Raw genomic sequence first — 20551 nt, forward strand, 5'->3', positions numbered from 1 at the left:
TAACTGCTTTCTCTCTCGAAAGAATAGAAAACTGAGTGTCAGTCAGTCTCTGGTATTTTTTTATTTTCTAGCTACTGAGTTTTGTGTTTTCTAGTTATGGCTTCGTGATTTTTGAAGAGCATCTACTCACCAGCCAGCCATGTTGCAGTGTTTCTGATCCATTTGGGTGTTAGACTCTGTCTTTCATAGCATCCCCAGAATATTAAAATATTTAAAAATTATATTAAATCCAATAATTAGGAACAGAGAAGGTTTGAGCTGAATCGTTTGGGTTCTTGCCAGTGAAGAAACTGCCAGCCAAGAACATTTTGCTCCAGCCATCTTTTGCCCTTTCCACTCCCATCAAGCCAGATAAGAAGTACTCCATCCATAAAGATTATTCAGCTGTCCACCATTTCCATCCTCTTTAGTATCTTGCAGCCAACTTTACATTCCATTCCAGCAGTACCAAGGAGCTCATAGATTTCACCCATGGTATATCCTTTCCTACACGCCCAATATTGGAGAATTTTGAAGCCAGATCTAAAGCTCAGATAGTTAAACCATTCTCCAGAAAATACAATCTTGATAATGATTGCTCAGATGGAAGGGACACAAGTATGCTGTGGACTTCCTTTTTTGTTCTCCAGGAAATCACTGCTCTTTCTCTCCTTCTGCATTTAAGAACAACTGGCCCTGCCTACAGTATAGGTTTAAGTTTAACCACTGTCTTAAATACTTTTACATAATTCATTTTAAAGGGTCACTATCAAGATTATCAATTTCTGGATATAATCTCTCCCATTTCAGAACAATAGACTTTCCACTAAAATGTATCCCTGTTGCTCAATAGTCTAAACCCAGAGATGAAATACAGGAGGAATTATCTTAAAACTGATATATATTGGCATAGTTCTATTTAAGTTAATAGAACTAGTCCCATACTTAGAGTTCACCATGCAAGTAAGTATTTTTTTGGATCAAAGCCTTAAACGGCTCCATGTGTAACCACACCCCACGATCTCTGCTCTATGGGCTGCTGTAGATAAGGAACAGGACCATATCCAGTTTCCTTTTTCCCTGCCCCTTTTAATGACTTTGGCATTGCACTCTGGAACTGGGATTATGGTTGGCCCCTGAGCAGGGCCATAAAATGAGGGTAAATTTGGGACAAGCTTGAATCTTGCCCTTATTTTTAAAAAAGGCTTGTCTGTCCTACTCATTTGTAAACAAATCCATGAGATAGAGTGAGAAAGAGCTCATGTGTGCTTTCATATTATTTTAATACACCAAAATATTCCAGTAAGTGACCTGAGTTGCAATTTAGAAACACACTGAGTCAACAAAATACATACTACAATTTGTGCCATTTGAGGGTATTGGCATTCTATGAAAGAATTTGTGTCTTGTAGAGTAGATGATGGTTCTGGCTGAGGATGATTTTTTTTTTAAATGCTGTAGACAAGGCCATTGCTGCCAGCTCCGAGGCACTGTTGCCAACCGTAACACCATGGCAATATATTTGAAATTGAAATTAACAAGAAGTGCTGTAAGGTATCCTGAGGCTTTAGCATTTCCAAAATCATACTTTAGAAATAATTCAGGCTGTGCATTTTCAATGGGATGTCATTGAAGTTTTGTTCAGTGCCTAGATAGGCATTTTAAAAAATTGAATAACAAACTACCGTAACATATACTTGTGTCTACCAAGCCACATGTATTTAATCCCAGATTTCTCTGCTTGGCTCTGCATAAGGAAGCATATTGGCTGTTTGTATGAGTGGGTGATGCTGTCATCTAATGGCTGGCCTAAAGAGAGGATAAGGGACCCACTACTACTGCCAAAGGGGGGAAAGATCCTTTAGCTCAAGTCACCCAAGGCTATCTTTTTGGAATAGAAAGATAGAAGTTCTAGTCCCAGCTGCCAAAATGTCTGCGTGGGTCATATAAGGATTTGATACATTGCAAAATCCTGCCATTGATGCTGCAGTTAGGGGCGAGGGACAAATTAAAACAAAAACACAAGGACTTCATACACAAACATCCAGGGAAGGGAAAAGGGACGTCTTTCCCTCCACAGATCTTTTTTCAGAAATGGCAATAAATTCTGCTTCTAAGGTGTTACAGAAGATGGGTTGTGCTTCTGGCTGGGTGAAGAAAGTGGGTTTCTCGGGGATAATAGTCTCTGACTATGGGGGCTGCTGTTTTGTTCACTTTAAAGGCAGATAAGGCTGCTTCTCTTTTTGTCCCATTCACTGAGCCCTCTGCCAGCTCCTAGCTCTCTACTCTCATTGTCCGAACCACAGAATAAAGGGGGCTTTAGCAAGTATTTAGTAAAAGAGAAGGTGGGAGCACAGATGCAGAGAGAATTGAGGGAAGGGAGGAGAGAGAATTATTTAATGAAAGAGAATGGATGAGTAATACGTAAAAGAACAAAGAATGCGGGGAAAGGAGATCTGCTTTTAAGAGAAAGAAAAGGAAAAGCATGGGTAAAGGAGAGGGAAAACGAGAGAAGACAATAGGCAGAAGTGAGAGATGGAGATGAAAGGATATAGTGAATAAGAGGCAGAAGAAAGACGAAAGGGCTAAAGAAGTAAAATTAATGAAAAAGCAAGAAAAGGCCCAATTTTTTGGTTAGGTATTTTGTTTTAATTTACTTATCTGGTATTTCCATGGCCCCAAATATTATCAAAAGATTTTGTGGGGAGAGGCTATCCCATGCCTGCCTGTACAGTCTTTGTATACTCTCAATCTCAACATGAGAGCTACACAATAAAAACTGTCTGGTACATTGGCTAATACGCTGCCAATGATCTCGGCTGTAAAGAGCCCCACCCACACAGAATACAGCCTCAGTATTATCCAGCTCTCGAAATGTGTGTGCTTTCACCTATGTCAGGGATGTGTGCCAATCTGTATTTATTCTGCAACCAAATAAATAAGTGATCCCTAAAATAAACCACCCCCCAATGAAAGTAGAACCTTCATGGCAGGATTGTTTGTGGCTTGTTCTTATAGCAGCATGCAGGGGATCACAGCACAGCAGGATCGCTACTCCCCATGCCCTTCACAGGTATATTGGATGGGATTGGATAGAGCCTTGGTTTGCGCCCCCCCCCCCCCCCCATGCACCAAATGTATCAGTTGAGTTGGCAAGAGTGAGACGTAATCTGCTACTGGTGTTGATCAATAGCAAATTACTTCCCCTCTGGAGCAAGTGTGGCAACGTGGGAGGGAATTATGACTCCAACAATCATAGTTGTCTCTTTGGTATCCCCCGGGACGGGTCAAGCTACATGCCGCTCCCTATTCAGGACAGATTGTAATGTGTTAGGTGTTCTGATTAATGTATTACTCATGGGCAATTATTACTGTATGATAAACTTGTTACAGACTTTGCATTTTCATTATGATTTATATTTAGTGATTGTCTGTCATGCTTTTCCATAAAGTGGCCTATCTGATTGTTAAAGGAGACAATTGCCAATGGTGCATAACATTTGAATAAAAGGTATCCTTCATACCACATGTGTATTTAATTTGGTGGACCAAATTCATCCCTGGTGTAACTTCACTGAAGTCACTGGAATGATACTAGGGGTGAATTTGGCCCAACATACGATATTTGAACATTATCGTGACCCATCTTGCAGTTCCAGCACTGACTTCCTAGAACCCTATTGGAATCTTTGTAAGAGCATGAGTATAAAAATCTGATTTTACACTCGCTAGTTGCAAATTCTCCAGTCATTTAAACCCTAAACATCTTGGAAAACAACAGCTAATTTGAGTATGATCAAACTTTTACTGAACACCGGTCTACCACTTCAAATTACTGTTCTATATTACTGTCCCCTGGGTGAACATTATGCTGAATGACTCCTAATTAGGAGGGTCTACCAATAATATATACAAAGGAATTGAAACAACACATATAACTGAAAGTTTTTAATACTGAAACATCCACATTTTAAATCTTATGGGTCTCAATTTTGAAATTCTTAATCATATAAAAAAAAAGCTCTTTTAGTACAAGGAATAGTATTTTAAAAGCATACAAAACACTTGTAAATTGTTGAAGCTAAGTCAATATGTTTATTGATTGAATGTTAAATAAATGAGGCCAAATTCATCCTAGGGAGAATCTGGCTCATGAAGTAGATTCTGATAATAATTGCAAAGCAGTCAGACAATGTTGGACATTGATCTTGCAATATATGAGCCTGGGTAGATATCTGCACCCCCATGGAGTTCTGTTGACTTTGCTCTGCATGATCCTTGGGCACTGCTCTGCATGATCCTGTGAACTGCAGGATCAGTGTCCAATATTGTTTGATTTCGATGATGATCATGATCTATTTCATGTGCCAAATTCATCTCTGAGATGAACCATGGGGCTTTAATTTGAAACTTTTACTTACTGTAATGTAGCTGCCCTAGAAATAGTCAAAATCTATTAATTGGCTAGACTTTCACAAGGATTTTAAATGATTATTTTTATTGGTAGCTTTATACATGATATATATCTCTTGTACTGATTGAGATGCTTGCAGTGTCAAAGAGATGTTCTTGTAGCTTTAGCTTTATGTCCACTACTAGTTATGTGCAAAACTTGGTGGTTTCTCTTCGCAGAAGTTCATGAAAAAATGTTTTTCTTTTCAGTCAATATGGGATTGCCTCCATCCCTCAAATTTCACACTGCGTTTTGGTGTCATTCAAATACCAAATTCAGGGATACACAGAACACCTAAGTTTTACCTAATTTCACCCTTTAAACATGAAAAAATACAAATGTCCATGATTTTGAAGCTAACCCAGAAGTTGGGGCACAGTTATTCAGAGATGAACCCATTAACTTTCGTTGAGGCTTAGGCTCTTAAGTGACTAGGCCGCTTTTGAAAATGCAGCGTAGTCTCTTAAGACAGGTGCTTTTGAAAATTTTACCCCTCTACATACATCTCACACACAGTAGAGAATGGATATTTATGGAGTTAAACAAGGAAGATCTTTGCTCCAGAGCCAATCAATGATGAGCAAAATTAAATGCAGTTGAATTTGTAGGTCATGGGTGATGCCTGTATTTTGTATTTAATATTTTTGCAGGGTTGTCACAATAAGCACCAGTAGCTTTAAGGTTACGTTTATGAAGGCCCATGATAACTTTGTGTCTTTCTTGTTCAAAGAAACCAAGAAATTCATGTTACACTAACATATTAGATCTGTAGGGCTGATAAGCACCAAAGTTTGCATTCAGGACCTAAGAACAATGGCTGGCTTCTGTCATTCATGTCACAGGGTGCAGCTGGAATCTGATATTATAAACACCATAATGGACCACTATCAAATACTTCCCCATTTTGCTTCTTTGGTGCAAGATCACCTGGCCGAGTTTGGCTATGGACTAGAATAGGACTAACTGAAAGGGCTGAAGAAAAACATATCAAACCCTATTGTTGGTCAAGTAAGACAGCAGGTAATTATAGTGGAGGTTTTAGTTAATCTGCTGTGTTGGCTTCCCACTGAGACCCAGTTTATCTACCGTCTGTTGATCATACCTTCTGGTAACACACTAAAGGTGTAAATCTAGCTGAATTATTTTTTGACAATGTACTAGATATTCCATGGACAGCCAACTCCATACTGATACCTGTGAGCAAATAGTTCTACTGTTCTCTCACTCCCCCACCTTCTACCCCCCCACACAAAAGTTTAGAATTTAAAAGGAAAATACATGAGTAATGAAAGAAATGTAGCATAATTAGTATGGTACAAGAACAACAGTGGCTTGTTTGTTATGGTGCCCCAATTAAATTCTCTCTCTCTGTTTTTTTCCTTTTCTTTTCCTACTTTTTATGAAGATGGAGACAATGGTTGAGTGTTTTACTCAATCAGCTGAAGCCACTTAAAAAGGAAAGCTGTGAAATTATCGTACTGTCAGAAAAAAACTCATCTACATTCAGAAAAATAAATATTAATGCGTAATATATCTAATTAGATTTAGAAAAAATAACTAAACAAAGTTCCTCTCCAAAGACATAGGTGTCCTAGCGCACATTAACAATTCAGTTTAAATCTCAGCTGCATTTAAATGATCAATTCAGCATAAGTACCGGTATATATTCTGATGGTGGGGAACATATAGTTCCAATGAGAAAATATTGTGCAAAAGTGGCTTGGTCCTTTGTATTGTTTTTCACAAGTCAGTGTGCAGGCATTGCTTTCTTGTTAGAGGAGAATGGGGGAAATCCTCAACTGATGGAAATTGGCATCATTCCATTGACTTCAACAGAGCCATGCCAGCTGACACCATCTGAGGATCTGGAACTGTGTGACTACACGCTGAGTAGGTAGTGAAAGAGAATTACAAGTGTGTGCATATCAGCATAGGTGTATATTTTGTTATAAAAAAAATACACCTCTACCTCGATATAACGCTGCCCTCGGAAGACAAAAAATCTTACTGTGTTATAGGTGAAACCGAGTTATATCGAACTTGCTTTGATCCACCGGAGTGCGCAGCCCCGCTCCCCCGGAGCGCTGCTTTACCGCGCTATATCCGAATTCATGTTCTATCGGGTCGCGTTATATTGAGATAGAGGTGTAATTAATACCTTACACCTTTTATCCATCTGAAAGTTCCGTACAATCATAGAGTAAACTAATCCTTATAAAATTTATAAATCATTTTGATATTCCTGGAGAAGACAGGGATTCCTGACTTCAGTTAGTCCGTCCCACATTGACTATAACTCAGGTGGTGGAAGTGAAGTGGTTTCTTAGTTGGTGAACTGCTTCTTTTTCTTACCTTCTTCTGTTATGTTTTCTTCAGCTTCTTTTTGTGTGGGATGTGTGTAAGCAACTACAGTATCAAAAAGATCAATGGTGACTCATAGTATGTTGTGTGTTGTGAATATGTTTAGCTGCAACGTGATATGTAGAAGATAAATGTGCTTTTGAGCTTGGAACACACACTGAAGGCAAGGATAATGATAATACATTTATTAAAATTCCTGTAACTGTGGGTGTGTCATGTTTTCTTGATGTACAATCTACGCCTCCAGAGCTGCTTATATGTCACAGCCTTGAGCTTCAACAAACTGTCAAACTGATGATGCAGTACTTCACAGGAGTTTAAGACTTATATAAGGAGCCTACCATTATTCAACCGTTGTCATGCATCTGTTATGAAAATGTGAATGGATTTGTATTATATTAGATAAGCCCGAGCCTGTTTTAGATCAGTTTGGAATGTTGGGTTTATTTACAGGTATTTCTACAACACTCATCACCATGGTACCATTTGTGAAGGTGTCCAACATATATATTTAGGCAATGATTTTCAAAGTTATCTAAGGGACTTAAGTGCCTGACTCCCTTTGAATTAGTTGGGTGTCTAACTCCTGTAGGCTCCTTTGAAAATCCCAGCCTCAGTGATAAAGGCTTTTTGTTTTATTTATTGTGTGTGTTCATACACTACGCTAAGAGTAAAGATGATGAGCCTGATTCTCTCCTGCCTTTTGTAGTAATTTCTTATGTCATTTACAGAGCCATTAACTAAATAAGTCAGGACTCTTCAGACACTTTTGCAACCTTATAACTCAAAATATCAAATTTATAAAAAAAAATCTCCAGCCAATTTCTTTTAATAGGGCGACTGAAAGAAAAAACTGAAAGAAATAACGAGTTAAGTCCCCCACTGCATCAGAAGCTGATGCTTTGCCTTTTAGGATTCTTGAACATTTGTTGCTTCCACATGCTCTGCTGGTAGTACCACTGTACAGTCAGGTGAGATGTGGCAGTGAGTGTGTGATGAATCCACATGCCAAGACTAAGATAGTCTCTTCCGCTACCTACATGACCTCTGAAAAACAGAACCACATTTGACTGAACAGTAAAGATATAAGGATCCTTGACAAAGGGACTCCACCGCTCCAATCACGTCACCACGACCCCCAAAAAAAAAACGAAAAAAGGAACAAGACTTTGTTTTATCTGGTACTTCGTTGCATTTCTGCCTGGTGAAACAGTTAAGAATAGCACAGAGTAGTTCACGCATGAATAGAGAAGGGTTTCTATGCATCACATTTTGCTGAAAGGAAAAATAAGTAGAAAGATAAGTTGAAGAAATGTGGGAGAAAAGTCTCTTTAGGTCTAGTACAATGGAGAGATTGTTAAAGGACAGTTCATCAAAATGAAAATACAACCCCAGTAAACTGGCCAAGATCGGGGGGGGTGGGGTCTACAGTATTGAGTACTGATGTACAAAGTAAATGCAGGTTGTGCAAGTAAAATCTGTATATGGTTTACTATTGTGCTTTAATATAGTTGAATATTAACATATTCAATTAACCCTATTTTGGAAGAGGATGATGGTTGATATTTTCAAAATCACTAGGCAACTTAGAGACGTAGCTTCCATTTATTATTTAATTTATTTGAAAAGTGTAACCTATATGCATAATTTGATGAATGGTGCTTCCTTTCATTTACTTTCTCAAGTCCTTTTTGGACATTCATTTTTCAGTTCCTCTCTATGTGCCTGGCTTGTTTCCTGATATGTGCATCAGATTCTCCAGGAAGACAAAATTTATCTGTCTCTCAAGTGTGAGTGATTGAACTTTGTGAGAGAGCTTCCACAGGGGTAATGGTGGAGATAGAATTCACCCTCCTAAGCACCTGTGGGCAGGCTGCAGTGCAGCCCTACCTAACAGCTATTTTAGCTTATGAGTTAGACGGGGAGCAAGTCTGTTCAGTGTGTGCCCTCTACACCATCCATTAGGATGATGCAAATTGCTCTCCTCATTGCATTGACTCTGCTCCACAAGAAGGTTTGGAGCAGGGGGGCTGGGGGCTGGGCCATTCTTCACTCTCCTCCTCATTAAGGGACTGGGGGCAAGCAGTCCCGGCCGTGTCTACACCACAAAATTAAGTTGACCTAACTTAGGTTGCCATACAGCTACCGCAGTAATTACATCATTTGTGTACATCTACACTTTGCTCCCTGTGTTGTGTCATTCTGAAAGCCAGTAACAGTCGACATAAGCAACGCAGTGTCTACTCAGACACTGCATCGACCTAACTACATTGACCTTGACTCTAAGCCGCTCATGGAGGTGGAGTTATTAAGTCAGTGTAGTGGAGCAGTTACATCGTCAGGAGCGAAATTTCAGTGTAGACACTTCCATAGTTAGGTCAACATAAGCTGCCTTGCATCAACCTAAGTCTGTAGTGTAGACCAGGCCCCCAACACAGGGATTGCTATTGTGATTGATCCTTATGTGGGCTATGAAATGGGAGGAAGGATTCTTGTGCCAGACCCAATAGAGGGCTGTGTTCAAATTTTAATATCAAGCCCACACTGTTTGAAAGTAAAAGGAGGAAGCTGCCTGGGAAGGTAGGCAGTGACATATGAGAAACCTCTCTGAGCTTTACAGATCAGGTTCTTTGATAGGAGGTCTGGTCTCTTTAAAGCTGTTCAGTGAAGAGAGTGCTGTATTGATGACCTGGAATATGGGTTCTACAGGTCTGGCTGACTGGCATTCTGTTGTTCCCTGAGCTACAAGGTTTGGGAATGAGGAGCTAGAGTACTGTCTTTTCCTGGCTGGCTCACTCCCTCATCTAAAATCTTGTTTATTCAAAGATTTAATGGGTCTCCTGAGACCTTCTGAAAAATGGTGTCCTGTTTTAAACCCAGAATCCATCGTTTAGCACTTTAAATAATCATTTAAAGAAAGTTTATTGCTGCTGGGATAGTTCATCAACTCTGTTCTGGGCAAGCTCGAGGACAGCCGAGCAGGTCATGAGTGAGTTGAGGGTTCCTGAAAGGATACAGTGGGATCCTTCAAGATGATGTTGAAGTTTTGGTTTAGCTCTTATTTTTTATTGAATGGTGAGACAGGGATGTCCCAGAGACATCAAGGAGGGGAAGAATCTGGAGAAGGGGCCGTAAGACTTGATGAAGAGGAGAAAAGCAGGAGCTTTAGTGATTGTTTTTTCAGTGACATGAACACGGCAGAAGCCAAATCAAAGGGGGAATCGAGGCACTAGTTGGAGGTGAGGAAGTAAAGATACTGTGAAACAGCATGCATGCTCAGTAGGTTTGGATCTTGGAGGTGTAAAGGAGGAAAGAGAGAGAAAGATGGTTGGATAGAGAAGGCAGTGTTGCCAATTCTTGTAGTTTTATGGCAACTCTCATGATATATAGTATTCTCCTTAAAGCCCCAGCTTCTGGAGTCAGTTGATTGTGTGAGAATCTCAGCTTTTATATAAAAAACAAGTTTCTAACTTTCAGGGCTGCCATTTGAAAATCTGACTAGAGTGAACTCCAAAGGGTCAAAAACCGGAAGGCAGATAATAAGAAGTCCAAATGTTAAAATCTGATGATTTCTTGGGCCTGGTGCATGACTTTTGACTGCTTGGCACTGGCAATACTGGAAGTGGAAGGACCATTATACTTTAAGAGAGAGTGAGAAAGAGACAACATGAATATAAGAGAAAAGGAAGGGAATGAAAGAGGGAGCCATGGAAGTGGGAAGGGAAGGAATTGAGGCAAGTAAGCCCTCAGCTAGAGACTGCAGTAAAGGTATAAACAGATTTGAAGGAGGAGGGAGATGGAGACGGCTCAGATTATTTCTGTCCTTTCAACAAAGGGGAAGTAGGAACTGAAATGTAACTCACAGAGTCACTGGGTGGTTCTTACTCTGTTCCTGAGGCTAGATTGTAAAGTGCACTGAATATAGTACAAAAAACATTGCACTTTGAAGTGTTTTTCATATCTTAGGGTTCAAGCCTATGTTACAGAGAGAGGCAAAACTCCAGAGGACTTGAATGGGAGTTTTGCCTGAAAAAGGAGTGCTGGATTAGTGCAGATTTTTAAAATACAGGGCCATACTCATCTCCGGTATAATCCTGTTGGCTTCAGTGGATTTACACTGGGTGACTTTGGCCATGACTTAAGAAACACCCCAGCATTATTAAGCATTGCTGTTTAAATGCTCTGATATATGGTTTTAGACTCAGGTTCCCCAGTATGCTAGGGCTGCTTTGCATCGCTCCATTGACACAAAGCATCAATAAACCTTATTTTACTGGTGCTTTGTCACAAGAGTGGTACAGGCAGCCAGAGACTAGTGAAGAATCTAACCCTTCCTCTGTAATGTGTCACATCAGTTGAAATGTGGAGCCAAACTCTCTGCTCTATTGAAGTCAGTAGAGTTAACACCAGCGGAGACTTTGAATCCTAACATTTCAGGGCCGGATCCTGAGAGGTGCTGACTTCAGCAGGAGTTGTGGGAGCTCACCATATCTCAGGATTAGGTCCAGAATCTCCACATATTCCATGTGCTGTAGTTACTCCAAGGGTTTGTCTTTCAGGATAACAAAGCTATGAAAGGTACAATAAATTACCACGAACACTGCTGCCTGCATTATTTCAAACAGAACACGTCCTTTTCAAATTGAAATATAATTATGGACTTGATGTGCTCTGAACATTTCATTTAACCAAACTGAAAATTATGTTTTCCACAAACTACTTTAAAGCTGAATAAAAACAAAAAAACACCCCAAAAACATAATTATAGCAACAGCCCTCGTGGAGGCGGTCTGCTGGTATAATGGATGATATATTTTGACAGCTGCTTTTTACTGGAACATTGTCAGCACCATCACAAAACAATGTTTTAGAATGCTTAAAATGAGTGAATGTTAAATTTGTAACTGCATTACAACCACCCAAGACAAAAGGGTTTTTTTAATGCTGAAGCCGTTACTTGGTTAAACTGCGTATTACATCACCGATTTGTCAGTGGTTAATAGAACATTCTTAGTCCTCTTTTGGATTCTAATCTATTTTCAAGGGCTTTACTGAATTTGTGAAAGAGGAAGTTGTACTACTATGGGGAGCATACAAAAATCCTTTGACAATACTAAGGGAGTGGGGTGTGGGGAGGAAGGCATTTCAGATGGTTCTAATTTTAAGGATTTGGCATGCCAGTTCATTGTTTTTCTTATGGTCAAGAGGCTGATAGACGGCAATTAGAACAATGGATAAAATTAATTTTTAACTCCATCCTCCCTCATACTATGTTACCACCAGCCTTACTTTCACATGCAAATTCCTTTTTCAGTAACAACTTCGGGGTTAAGGAGAGCTATTGCAATTCTTCTTCGAGTGATTGCTCATATGCATTCCAGTTACGTGTGCGCGCGCCGCGTGCATGTTCGTTGGAAGATTTTTACCCTAGCAACACTCGGTAGGTCGGCTGGGCGCCCCCTGAAGTGGCGCCGCTATAGCGCCGAATATATACCCCTGCCGACCCATCCGCTCCTCAGTTCCTTCTTACTGCCCGTGTCGGTCATTGGAACAGTGGAGCGCGGCTTAGCTGACCTCCACTTCCCTAGCTACTCGTAGTTTCTCTTGTTAATTCTTGTGTATATATAGTTCAGATTTATATAGTTGTAGTTAACTTTATTCGTTTGTAGTATAGTTCGTGTATATAGTTCACAGGGGTTCGGGGATTATCCCCTTCCCCGCACCCGGTGCCGGGTAATATGCCCGGTTCACAGGGTTTCAAACCATGCTCGGCCGGCCACAAGCCGATGCCGACAAGAGATCTTCTCCTAAGTGCCTCGAGGAATCTCACCTAACAGATAAGTGCCACATTTGTAAGGCCTTTAATCCGAGAACAAAAGGGGAGCGGGACTTTCGTCTCAAGCAGCTCCTGAGGGAGGCAGCTCTTACTCCTCCGCTCTCGGCACTGAGCGCTGGTCAGTCTTCAAGAAGCGCTCCCTCGGCACCAGATCGCCGGTATCACCAAGGCCTCTCGGCACCGGCCGTCGCCGGCACCGATGTCCGCTCGGCACGGATCCCTCTCCTGGAGGATGAAGAGGCACAAAACTCCTGCTGCGTCCGAGCCTCCTGCTCCGCAGCCCAAGCGCTATACTAAGTCAGACTGCCCGGCACTGATACCTGCCGTGGCACTGACAATATCGGCACTGTCGACTCCGGCCACGCAAGAGCCGTCGAGTCCGGTGCCGGAAAGCTCCCCGGTACGAGCCGTGGTTGAGCTCACTATTAAGCTGCGTCAGAGCCGCCTGCTCCGCAGCCCGAGCGCTATACTAAGTCGGACCACCCGGCTCCGATACCTGCCGCGGCACCGACAATATCGGCACCGTCGACTCCGGCCACGCAAGAGCCGTCGAGTCCGGTACCTGAACTCTCCCTGGTGCGAGCCGTGGTTGAGCTCACTATTCCCTCCACGCCGGAGACATTTCCACGTCGAGGGAGTTGATGGCAATGACAGCGCCTGCGCTGCATCAATCCCTGGCACCGCCGGTGCGGGTTATATAGTCGATTGGCAAGCCTGCCTTGATCAGACTACCCTGCGTCGGCACCGCAGAGCGGCACCATTCATGATCGCGGTCCCGCAGATGTTCTCGGTCCCGTCGCCAATCCAGGTGCCGACGCCGCTCGCAGTCCCAGCACCGTTCTCCATTTCGGTACCGGTCGTACTCGCGGCACCGATCAGCGTCCCGTTCGCCGGCCCGGTACATTCGGCACCGATCCAGCTCCTGGCACCGCTCCAGGCACTGGACTCCCGTCGCCACTCCTGACGTCGAGCCTCGAGATCTCGGTCGACCTCCCGGCACCGCTCCGGTCGCAGGTCCTGTTCTCGCTCCTGGTACCGGTATGCCTTCCGGTACCAATCCCCGGTGCCGCGTCGAGCGACGTCAGCTAGAGAGGGAGACTCTGCCCAGGGCTTTTTAGCTCCTCCATGGCCATCCAGACGTGCATCAGTGTCGTCCTGCGCAGGCAGTTTATACGCGCAGGACTGTGATTCGGATGTGCACACCAGAGTCTTCCAGGTGCTCCAGGCCCAGAACCCTGACCCCTGTACAGTGGTCACCCTGTACATCTTGGGCGTGCCATCAGGCCAAAGGCCTACCTGTGATCCCATCTCGCTCTGTTCCGTCAGAGCACTGGGTGCCAGAGGCGACAGTTAGCCGCCCCCCTCCGACCGGTACGGAGGAAGCCCATGTTTAGCCACCGGACTCCCACATCCCACTGGATCAGGAGGTCGTCCAGGAGCGCGAGCCCACACAGGACCCGCTTGTCCCCGGCCTTTCTTCCTCCTCCCCAGATGAGGCGGTGGCAGGAGCATACTCCTCGGGCCCTCCTCTAATCGACTTGGGGGCCCATCAGGACCTCCTGAGACGGGTGGCACTCAATATGAATCTCCAAGTGGAGGAAGTCTCGGAGATACGGGATCCGGTCGTAGACATTCTGTCGGATGACGCCCCCACTAGAGTGGCCCTACCGTTCATTCCGACGATCAAGGCCAATGCGGATACCATCTGACAGTCTCAAGCTACTATCCCGCCCGCGGGCACGAGAGTCGAACACATGTACATGGTATCCTCCAGGGACTACGGGTACCTATATGTACATCTCCCCCCCTGCTCCCTTGTCGTCCAGTCTGTCAATGAGACGGAACGCCATGGCCAGCTGGCACCAGCCCCTAAATCCAAGGAGGCTAGGCGAATGGACTTACTGGGCCGTAAGATGTACTCGGCAGGGGCCCTGCAACTTCGCGTAGCAAACCAGCAAGCCCTGCTTAGCCGCTACTATGGGCGGCGGTGGGCAAATTTATGGAGTCAGTTCCTCAGAACTCCCGTCAAGAGTTTGCTGCCCTCCTGGAAAAAGGGAAGAAGGTGGCGAGAGCTTCCCTCCAGGTCTTGTTGGATGTAGCTGACTCCGCAGCCACGACTCTGGCCTCGGGTGTTGCCATGAGGTGCATTTCATGGCTCCAGTTATCGAGCCTTCCCTCGTAGCTGCTGCACACTATACAGGACTTGCCCTTCAATGGCAAAGGCCTGTTCTCAAAAAAAAAACAAAAACCTGACCCTAGGCTTCAAAGCCTAAAGGACAGCAAGGTCACTATGCGCTCCCTCTCGGCATGCACACGCCGGTGACTCAGCGCCGACCTTTCCGCCCCCAGCCTCACTGCCCTTACCCTGCGTCTAGACAAAGACAGGACTTTGCCAGCAGGCGTCGCTGAGGCAGTCGTAGGCGTCAGTCAGGACCCTGAAGGGGCCAAAATCAGGGTCCTTCTAACCACCAATGGGGCAAAAGCCTATCCATCCTCGTCCCTCTTAGGGACCCCTCTCACGAGCAATTCCTCTTGCAAGAGGGGTGGACGCTCCTCACCATCAGAGCTATAGAGGAGGTACCAAAGGACGAAAGGGACAAAGGGTTCTACTCCCACTAATTCCTAATCCCCAAGGCGAAGGGAGGTCTCAGACGTATCCTTGACCTGCGGGAACTCAACAAGATCATGATACACCTGAAGTTCCGCATGGTATCCATGGGGACCGTCATCCCATCCTTGGATCCCGGACACTGGTATGCCACCCTCAATATGAAGGGCGCGTATTTTCACGTCGCCATTTATCCTCCACACAGAAGGTACCTCCGGTTTGTGGCCAACTGTCATCATTTCCAGTTTACGGTTCTCCCGGTTGGCCTCTATACAGCCCCAAGTGTATTCAAAGTGCATGGCTGTAGTCACCGTCTCTCTCCGCCACCGTCAGATACATGTTCTCCGTCTCTAGACAATTGGCTCATTCGAGGGACCACCAGGACCCAAGTTACCAGTCATGTGGGTGTCGACAAGGACCTATTCCTGCGTCTAGGCCTGATGATCCATATAGAGAAATCCACTCTGATTCCCACACAGGGAATAGAATTCATTGGGGCCATCCTGGACTCCAGTCTCGCCAGAGCCTGCTTACCTCAGCCTCGGTTTCACGCGATGGTAACAATTATACAAGGTCTACGGACCTTTCCGTCAACTTTGGCTCGCACTTGCCTAGGTCTCCTGGGTCACATGGCTGCCTACACGTTCGTAACCAATCATGCCAGGCTTCGCCTCCGTCCACTTCAATCGTGGCTCACCTCGGTGTACCACCCGGGCAGAGACAGCATAGTCATGGTCGCCTCAATCCCCCTGAGCGTCCTAGGCTCCCTCGACTGGGGGTCGACACCCTCCCTGGTGTGTGCAGGGATGCTGTTCCATCCACCTCACCCCTCGGTGTCCCTCATGACGGACGCCCCATCTCTCGGCTGGGGGGCTCACCTGGGTCAGTTTCGCACTCAAGGCCTTCGGTCGGCTCAAGAGCTGGCCTTGCACATCAATGTCCGAGAGCTGAGAGCAGTCTGCCTTGTGTACCAGGCGTTTCTGCAGCACCTGCAAGGCCGTTGTGTCTCGATGTTCACAGACAACACAACGGCCATGTGTTACATAAACAAGCACGAAGGAGCATGGTCCTCCCCTCTTTGCAGGGAGCTATCCAACTCCGGGACTTCTACACAGCCCAATCGATAGACCTGGTAGTGTCCTTTCTCCCAGGGGTCCGGAACACTCTGGCGGATCGCCACAGCAGATCCTTCCTGTCTCTCAAGTGGTCAATTCCTCCGGACGTTAATCCATTCCGTTTTCCGGAAGTGGGGCTTTCCCCGCATAGTCCTCTTCGCTCTCACGAGAACAGAAAGAGAGAGAAGTTCTGCTCATTCCAAGGCCTCTCCCCGGGCTCGATATTGGAGGCTTTTCTGATGCCGTGGACGAGCCGTCTGCTGTACGCTTTTCCACCGTTCCCGCTGGTTCACAGGGTCCTGCTAAAACTCCTCAGGGACAGAGCGCACCTGATCATGATCGCTCCAGCGTGACCCAGGCAGCACTGGTACACCATGTTGCTAGACCTGTCGGTAGCCAACCCAATTCCCCTGCCTCTTTGCCCAGACCTCATAACGCAGGATCACGGCAAACTTCACCACCCAGACCTGCAATCCCTGCACCTCACAGCATGGCTGCTGTGTGGCTAAACCAATCCGAGTTACGTTGTTCTGCCTCGGTTCTACAGGATTCTCCAGGGTGGTAGGAAACCTTCCACTCCGTTAACGTATCTGGCCAAGTGGAAGCGTTTCTCCTGCTGCTACGAAGCGCACAATGTTTCTCCCACCGAGGTTCCGATCCATTCCATCTTGGACTACCTCTGGTCTCTCAAACAGGAGTGCCTGGCGCGGTCATCATTAAGGGTACACTTGGCAGCCATCTCTACCTTCCACCCAGGGGAGAGTGGCCGCACCGTATTCTCACACCCTGTGGTTTCTAGGTTCCTCAAGGGCTTGGAGCGTTTATACCCCCAAGTTTGCCGCCCTGCCAAAACCTGGGTCTTCAACCTGGTTCTAACCAGTCTTATGACTGCCCCATTCGAGCCACTGACAACATGCTCGCTGATATACCTGTCCTGAAAGACAGTTTTTCCTTGTAGCCTTTGCATCGGTCAGACGAGCCTCCGAGCTTCAGGCTTTCACGGTGGACCAATGGTATACTGTGTTTCTCAAGGACACGGTGCAGTTGTGACCACGCCCGGCCTTCCTCCCCAAGGTGCTGTCGACCTTTCATATCAACCAGGATATCTTCCTTCCGGTCTTCTTTCCGAAGCTACACTCATAGCGAGGGGAGCACATTTGCCCTCCCTAGACATCCGTAGGGTGCTCGCATTCTATCTCAAGCGGACAAAGCCCTTTCGTAACGCCCCAACTCTTCGTCGTACTGGCAGACCGGACGAAGGGCCTACCTGTCTCTTCCCAGAGGATTTCATCTTGGGTGACGTCGTGCATCTGCACCTCCTGTGACTTGGCCCATGTTCCATCGAGCCACCTTACTGCACATTCCACCAGGGCTCAGGCTTCTTCTGCTGCCTTCCTGGCTCACTTACCCTTCCAGGGGATATGTCGTGCAACTATCTGGTCCTCGGCCCACAACTTTGCCTCATTGGTTCAACAGTCCAGAGATGATGCAGCCTTTGGCTCAGCAGTTTTGCATTCTGCAACACCTCACTCTGACCCCACCGCCTACGTAAGGCTTGGGAATCACCTAACTGGAATGCATATGAGCAATCACTCGAAGAAGAAAAGACAGTTACTCACCGTTGTAACTGTTGTTCTTTGAGATGTGTTGCTCATATCCATTCCAGACCCACCCTCCTTCCCCACTGTCGGAGTAGCCAGCAAGAAGGAACTGAGGAGTGGATGGGTCAGCAGGGGTATATATTCGGCGCTATAGCGGCGCCACTCCAGGGGGCGCCCAGCCGACCCACCGAGTGTTGCTAGGTTAAAAATCTTCCGAAGAGCCGTGCACGCAACGCGCGCACACCTAACTGGAATGGATATTAGCAACACATCTCGAAGAACAACAGTTACAACGGTGAGTAACCGTCTTTTATGCTGTGTGCATAACTGAACAAAAGAAAAAGTGAAAATCAGAATGAGTGAGAAGGGAGTAAAGGGAACTTACTGTATCTGATTTTAGAATGTGAACGTGATGGCATGGGTAATTTGCACGTGCAGTTACTGCAGTCAGTTAGGCACACAATTTGGCGTTTTTACAGCTCTGCTTCCATGGTAACAGGCTATTTATTGAAATACAAGTTTTGTGAATGAAAATCCCTTTAGTTTCTTCTTTCATCCTGCCATTCCTCCCAAGCTCTTCACACTTTCTCACCTCTGTACACACCTGTCACTTACTGACTCCCTCTATTCAATGGCCTCCCCATACAAATCCCAGATGCTATTTCACATGCAGATTAATTTGTCTTCTTCCCATCTCACACAAATGTATCTCTCCCTTTCCTCCCTCCTCATCCCCTCTGCTCTTGGTAGCACTGCTTCTCACTCACTCAGGACTGAAAGGGCAGACAGGGCGTGTAGACTTGATGCTTAATAAAGCTGGGTGTCTTGAAGGGGTGATGGGTGCATCTTCTCGGATGGTAGCAGGCCTGGAAGTCAAGGAGCACCAAGGGATGGTCTCAGCCTGTCTGGAGAGTGGGCCATAGTGGAATGGGACCTCAGGCCTATCAATTCTTCTGCTTTTTGTTGTAGCATCCTGCAGGAGCAGGGGGCTGAAACAGACAAGTTACATCTGGGGCTGTGTCAGCTAATATGAAACTCACTCCCTGGTTGAGTCATAGCATCATCTCTTCAGTGAATTACCGGAGGCACATTTCACAGATGGCTGCTTATAGGGAGAGGGAAAGAAGGGCTGCCGGTGCAGGTGCCCATTTAGCATACATCTATATACAGAAGTGGAGCAGGCCCCTGGCCTAAAGAACAAATGTCTGGCTGCCCATTCTCTTAGTGCAGGTCTGTGCAATAATCTTCATCATCTGTATGTCTGGGTGTCTGGGTGCATTTTAAAGATTCTAACTGAGGCATCTTGTCAGGATCCTAGGTGAAGCTTTAGACATACCCAAAGGTACTGTGAATTTGCTGCATATTACAAGAGCCTCATAAAGAAACATTAAGATGAATTTTATAAGTATTATTAGGAAGGCAAATACCTGTCTTTGTATTGTTAGGGAAGCACAGGTATCTGCTGACTCAAGACAGCAACAGATAAGCAGTAGACAGATGGGCACATGTAGAAAAAAAAACAGGATGCTTCCTTTGATAGAAGTGAATTGTGAAGTACATTGTGAAGCATTTTTAGCATACTCTGTTTTTAATTGCAAGGGCTTTCATTTGAATTTCAACAAATGTACGACAAAACAGTCCAAGTCCTTTCATGTAGTTTATATTAATAATGATTATTGCAATTACTGTAATTTGTTAAGAGCTGATGGTGGGTAAAATTTTTAAAAGCACTTAAATGATTTAGGAATCTAAGCCCCATTTTCAAAAGTGACTGAGGCACTTAGGTACCCAAGTCCCATTGACTCGCCATGAGTCTTAGGCGTCTAAGTGCCCAAGTCTCTTTTGAAAATGGGTCTTAGGCTCCTGATTCACTTAGGTGCTTTTGAAAATTTTACCCAGTGTGTTTGGAACAGTTACAGTATATAGCAGAGGACGGGTCTGTCTTTGAATATCTTTTTTACTTCTTGAATTATTGATGATGAGTGTGTGTGACAGTATTTTGAGGGGGGCAGGTAGGGTATTTGTAGGATTATGGGGGGAGCAGGTATGGTATTTGTAGGATTAATAGAAGAAATTAGTTATGTTGAGGGACTTTTAACTAACTATAGAATTTTAACGAAATTTTAAACAGATAGACCCATCTGTAAAACATGTAAGTGAAAATCTTCTTGGAAGACTGGATCAGTTCAGGTTACATTTTGAGCATTACCCTATATCCAGATACTGGCATGCACAGTTACTTGTTTAGGTCACCAATTTGGTTTCAATTTACTGTGAAAGAACTCTCTGAGATAACATTTTCCACCATAATGATTTTGACATTGATTTTACAGTTTTGTTTTGGTCCATTACAAACTGTACTTCAGTCATTCATCAGATAGTTAGACCTATGCGCTGCGTGTAGGCCCTGTGCACTTAAATTGGATTCCCACTTGCGATCTTCATGTGGAAATGATGGAACTGTTTCCGTTATGACCCCAAGAACAATGATACAGTTCAGCTAAGGGAAGTCACGCAAAGAAAAGGGAAAATACCAAACTTCCAATTTCCTTAGAGTTGGACTCCAACTCCGTTAGTTGACTTGTGCATTACTCATTG

At 44.8% G+C, this 20551-nt stretch overlaps 1 protein-coding gene across 3 annotated transcripts in view; it reads left to right on the plus strand.

Moving 5' to 3' along the window:
- Positions 1-20551, plus strand: part of CFAP299 (cilia and flagella associated protein 299) — a 418010-nt gene that overhangs the window by 306582 nt on the left and 90877 nt on the right. The gene's annotated exons all lie outside the window — the stretch shown is intronic.

The sequence above is a fragment of the Mauremys reevesii genome, linkage group 5 (assembly GCF_016161935.1).
Source record: "Mauremys reevesii isolate NIE-2019 linkage group 5, ASM1616193v1, whole genome shotgun sequence".
Lineage (NCBI taxonomy): Eukaryota > Metazoa > Chordata > Testudines > Geoemydidae > Mauremys > Mauremys reevesii.